General features: G+C 38.4%; 1 pseudogene; it reads right to left on the minus strand.

The window, feature by feature from the left end:
* Positions 1 to 262: 262 nt before the first annotated feature.
* The window catches only part of LOC111965707 (GDNF family receptor alpha-4-like), a 41,511-nt pseudogene continuing 35,344 nt past the window's right edge, over positions 263 to 6,429 (minus strand).

Below are 6,429 nucleotides of genomic sequence, written 5' to 3' on the forward strand. Positions count from 1 at the left end.
ACACCTCTGATTATTCACATTTAAGGGTTCATACACATTTTCATGACTATTATAGCCAGAGATAAAAAAAGTACCCAATTGTCATACTGGAGTAAAAGTAAAGATACCTTAATAGAAAATGACTCAAGGAAATGTCACCCAGTAAAATACTACTTGAGTAAAAGTAAAAAAGTATTTGGTTTTAAATATACTTAAGTATCAAAAGTAAAAGTAAATGTATAAATAATTTCAAATTCCTTATATTAAGTAAAACAGACAGCACGATTTTCTTGTTTTTTTAATTTCATGACAGCCAGGGGCACATTCCAGCACTCAGAAATAATTTACAAACAAAGCATTTGTGTTTAGTGAGTCTGCCAGATGAGATGCAGTAGGGATGACCAGGGATTCTCCCTTTAAGTGTGTGAATTAGAACATTTTCCTGTCCTGCTAAACATTCAACATGTAACAAGTACTATTGGGTGTCAGGGAAAATGTATGGAGTAAAAAGTACATTATTTATAAGGTCACAAGGCGAGACCCAGATGCAGACACAGGAGGCAGATGGTTAGAGTCCAAGATGTTTATTAACAATCCAAATTGGGTAGGCAAGAGATGGTCGTGGACAGGCAAAAGGTCAAAACCAGTTCAGAGATACAGAGGTACAGAATGGAAGGCAGGCTCGAGGTCAAGGCAGGCAGGCTCAAGGTCAGGGCAGGCAGGAATGGAGTCCAGAAAACAGGCAAAGGTCAAAACCGGGAGGACTAGTAGAAGAGAATAGAAAATTAGGAGCACGGGAAAAACACGCTGGTTGACTTGAACATACAAGACAAACTGGCACYGAGAGACAGGAAACAGGGATAAATACACRGGGGAAAATAAGCAACACCTGGAGGGGGTGGAGACAATCACAAGGACAGGTGAAACAGATCAGGGTGTGACATGATTTTCTTTAGGAATGTAGTGGAGTGAAAGTAAAAGTTTTCAAAAATATCAATAGTAYAGTACAGATACCCCAAAAAACGACTTAATAGTACTTTAAAGTATTTTTACTTAAGTACTTTACACCACTGATTATAGCCTGTGTGAAAAACGTAAAAGTGAACATTATTGATACTGGAAGGCTGCTGTGTCTGATCCCATGTAGGCCTACCATCTCCTGCCATTGTGCACTTGATCAAGGCACTTAAATGTGGTCAACCCAGCATCTGAAGAGCTCCTGTGTGTGCAGGCTTGGCTTTTGATCCAGCCCTGAAACACCCAATTCTGCATATCAAGGTCCTGTTGAGCAACTGATGTTTAGGCTACAACGTGGTTAGACCAGGGCTGGAACAAAAGCCTGCACACCCAGTAGCTATCCTGGAGGATAGTTGCCACCCTTGACATAAAACATTGGGTAACAAACCAAATACTTTTGTCTTTATTAAATGATTCCCTCATTCAATGAATCAGGGATCAAATGGATAAGGTAGGCTACATCAAAGCAAGGTATCTAACGAAACATGTTTATATGTAAGGCTCAAATATGAATGTTTCWGGGGAGATCTATGCACAGCAAGTTATTTGTCAATTAAGCTTTTCTTAGAATATGTTTAAAGGAAAACTCCACCCAACAACTATATTTAGGCATTTCTTTCATTAGTCCATTGTTGACATAGTCCCAAAATGTGTTGCTTGTCAGCACTCAAGTTGTCAATTTATGTAATGTTCAAAATACAGTAATCCTCCCTGTATGATGCATTTTATGATGCAAAGCACAGCAACAATGGACTAATCAACAATGGACCAATGTAACAAATACCAAAATATCGTTTTGGATGGAGTTTTCCATGGCTACTGTTTAATAGGGGGGAATCCCAGCTTTCCAAATGTCCAGATTTATTTAGGCTATCTACAGTGCCGGTGAAAAGGCGACAACTACATTAATGCCTAGTTAGCTAGTTAACTAGCAAGACAACTGTTACAAGTTATGTTTTGAATTGGCTATCTTGTTAGTCTGTTGTACTTTCATTATTTTATACATGCTGCTGACATGTCACGCCCTCTCTTCTCGGGCAACGGTACACAGACATGCACTGAAGCGTCATACCGATAATGGCAGATATGTCGATTTTAAAGTGATTGATAATATTTCATATTTAAGTGTGCCTTCATGAATTACATTCAATTATTAAACAAATGTCCATGACTTTTCATGACCTTACAAATCTTCATTTGACAACTTGGAACAGAGCATTATTCGAATTGAGGTTGGCACATTTTCAATCTGCACAATCTCGAACACCTTACTATCACGCACAGATTCACAGACTAAAGGGAAATAAACTTGAACAAAGCAGACTCAGGAAATGAATGACCACTCTCCATGGCTATTAAATGCAGAACCCARCTTCATTCCGCTTTGATCAACCTTTTTTGCCTTGGTGTGTGAATCTGGGATGGCGATAGGCTACTTTGCTTTATAGAGGAGCTGGTACGAAATTCCCCCAAAATTTGAAGTGCCGATACGGCGCTCCGGACAGCTCCGGCCCAAGTCAAGCACTGGCTGTGCATTATCAAGCTGAAKCATGAGGTGATGGCGGCGGATGAATGGCACGCCAATGGGCCRCAGGATCTCGTCCACGTGTCTCTGTGCATTCAAATTGCCATCGATAAAATGCAATTGTATTCGTTGTCCGTAGCTTATGCCTGCCCATACCATAACCCCACCACCACCATGGGGCATTCTGTTCACAACGTTGACATCAGCAAACCGCTCTCCTACATGACACCATACACGTGGTCTGCGGTTCTGAGGCCAGTTGGATGTACTGACAAATTCTCWAAAATGTCATTGGAGGCGGCTTATGGTAAAGAAATTAACCTTAAATTCTCTGGCAACCGCTATGGTGGACATTCCTCCAGCCAGCATGCCATTTACACGTTCCCTCAAAACTTGAGACATCTGTGGCATTGTGACAAAATTGCACATTTTAAAGTGGTGTTTTATTGTCCCCCAGCACAAGGTGCACCTGTGTAATGATCATGCTGTTCAATCAGCTTCTTGATATACCACACCTGTCAGGTGGATGGATTATCTTGGCAAAGGAGAAATGCTCACTAACAGGGATGTAAACAAATTTGTGCACAAAACTTTTTTTGTGCGTATGGAACATTTCTGGGATCTTTGATTTCAGCTCATGAAACATGGGAACAACACTTTACATGTTGTGTTCATATTTTTGTTCAGTGTAGTTGACATTTGTAAAGTTCTCTATTTCATCTCTGCTTCTCTCGAGCAGCAAGGACGTTTAGGGACCGGGGAGAAAATGCAAAGCTTTGGGCTCCCCTGGAGGTCGGGGCCCCACAGATAGCAAATAATCACGTCATAAGCCAAACATTTCTCTCAGCCTTTTGGCAAAATGTGTAGAATAGCAGGAAATTAGCTCAGAGATTCTTGAAAGTTGGGACAATCCTTGTCCGAAAGGGAAACTTTATTTTCTAAATAGAAAAATATGGATTTTGTTGCATTATTTGATCTTAAAATGTACATGTAGGTGAATTTTAAAAATATTTGTTTTTTTGAATTTTCAAAATACTTTAATTATTATTCATTTCCATGTCGGCTGTATGCCTGGAAATGCCCTTGTCTGGAGCAAAGGATCGCAATTTCAAACTTTCAAAATAGTGTTTAAATTGAAAAAACAAATGGCAATAATGGATATGAACTGAAAAATGATCATATGTAGTTTCTTGCAATAGCCCTCTGTGACTTTAAAGAATATTTATCTCAAAACTGTCATAAAAGATCATAAAAGATCAATTTGATCAACTCCTTCAGACCCTTAATGAATCAGGAATGAGCATAAGGACCCTTTATTCATGTCCTCATTCCATGTACTGTAATGCAACAAGACCCCTCATGGCCTGTATGGTTCTCTACTTTTGATAGATTTAAACAAACAATATTGGAATCACCATGGTCACYATCATAACTTGTCAATTCCATCTCCCTTATAGATTAAAAWACAATATGAATTTTGGTTCAAATATGTTACATTTTATTTAGGTTTAAGAGTCATAAAGCAAATGAGGAAAAACTGAATTGCTACTATGTATACCACTTGAATTAAGAAAAAAAATGCATTTTTGTCAAATTCGTAAAACATGAACTCCGTAAGATTTTTGTCTAAAAAAATCTGATATAATGGTTGTTTTTTGGGGGGATTTTCAAATGAATAATTTTTTACATATTTTGCAAATGTTTGTATTGAACTTTTATTTTCAGAGGCAAAAACATGTCTGTTTTGAGTATCGGTTGTCAACTCTGTCAGTGGCTTGTCATCTCCGTCATCCCCCCTCTTAAGATACATTTTTATTATCAACAATCCGAAAAAATATCGGAATCACTGTTCTGCAACATATGATAAATCAATTCAAGTATTTACTGTGTTAGACCTAAGGGATAATGTTTGGTTTATAAKTGTTGTTCTATGTTCTAAATCTATAACAATATGCCAGAATGCTAATGAAATTAGCCCTGGAGAATTTAATAGTGTTATAAAACAAAACAAAAATTAATTTGGAGATTTGTATTACATATTTGAATCCTCTAAATGTTAGAATTTAACAAGGCCTTTAAACACTTGTTGGACTTTAATTGTTCAAATGAAATGCCTTTTATGGTGTCTGACAGAGTTGACATCAATTCATTTAGTTGCATTTTATGAAGATTAAAATAATTAAGAGGTTTCTTTACATGGTGTGATAGCTGCTACTTTGGTCTATCAAAATATATATTTAAAATCTTGTTAATATTAAGACACATATTTGTGGAGTTTCACATCTTTCAAGACTCCCTGAGCTGTAAAACACCAACATTTGTCTCAGTTTCATGGCAAAATGTCTAACATAGAGGCGAAAGAAACGCACACCTATTTAGGCGAGGTGCTGGCTAGCGGAGTAGAACACTTGACAAATTAAAGGAGAGCCTCACACTCTAGGAGCTCAGATTTTTTAAATGCGTAACATAGCATGAGATTAGCTATAAAACTGCACATTTTCCTCTCTGACCCATGGCAAAAAAATATACATAATTAATTTGGCCCCAACGAAACTGCACTACACCTCTGGTCCAGATTTCAGTTAATATTCAATTCAACCCATCTAAACAGTACAATTCCCTTGATGTGACATATTTGTCCCCCGTCTTGTGACTGTCGAATTTGTAGGCGCCTCACAGTCTTCCCACATAACATCTTTCCCAAACATTAGACTGTTGTTCTGGCTCACAGTTTTCTTTATTTTCAACTCTCCATTTCACAGCTTTTCTCTAATTGAATTCAACTCCTACATTGTCCTTTTTGCCTCAGTGGATCAACGTTAACTTTTTCTGCCCAAGTTTCCAAAAGCATTTGGCAATTGGTGTGTATTTGGCGCGCGGGCAGTTAGGCCCTAAAGCTTAGGCTTACGCACTAACGCCAGATAAAAAATCATGAAAGAAAAGCCTCAATGTATCCTATAGATATGAATTGCATTATTTTCTCTTTATTCAACCCGCCCTTCATCCACACAATATTTCATGTCCATAAATACACCCGCCCTGCGGTTATTATGAGTCAACCTGTGCATCCCTATACCCCCCCCCCACACACACACACACACACACACATGAACACATGCATTTACACACAGTTGAATTACCACCTCACATGTCATTCAGTTCAGTAGCTTGACAGAAACTTAAATATGTTGTTCAGTGTGTGTGTGTGCGTGTGTGTGTGTGTGTGTGTGTTTCATTTGAATACCCCCAAGGACCAATAAGCAAATCTGCTAAAGAAAAAATAATGATAATTCCATGAAAATCAATCTTGGGGCGTTTTGTGGTTATGATTATTTATTTGAGCCCACAGTAAAGTTGGCTCCAGAATAAACGGCACTATCGATTGCTTATAAGATATGAAAACACCTACTGGCCTCACATCACTCCTACCTGTCTCTCACCTGCTTTCTCTCGCCATCTTTCTCCCTCCCTCTTCCCCTGTTCCTCTCTCTAATGCCGCGTTCATAACCAAGTGGGAAGGTGGTAATTACCAGTTACGAAGTCATAAATACCAGTTGGATGCGTTCAGGTGCTTTGAACTCATTGAGAAACGTTGATTGGCTATTGGCCAACAAGCTGCATAAACCATAAACTAAAAGTAAACCATATTAATAGATTGAGTTTTATAAATAATGTTTGGTTGATACATTTAACTGCCGAAAGTGTTGTTATCGAGGTAATTTCTTCACTAGGTGACGTCAGAGGTCAGCATGTCAGACTAGTTTTCCACTGGTAATTATGAGTTTGAGGGGCGTTCTAATTGATTTTTACCAGTTGTATGTGGTAAATACCACCTTCCCACTTGGTTATGAACGCAACATGGTAAATACCACCTTCCCACTTGGTTATGAACGCAACATCAGTCTCCC

The sequence above is a fragment of the Salvelinus sp. IW2-2015 genome, linkage group LG6.2 (assembly GCF_002910315.2).
Source record: "Salvelinus sp. IW2-2015 linkage group LG6.2, ASM291031v2, whole genome shotgun sequence".
NCBI classification, from domain to species: Eukaryota; Metazoa; Chordata; class Actinopteri; order Salmoniformes; family Salmonidae; genus Salvelinus; species Salvelinus sp. IW2-2015.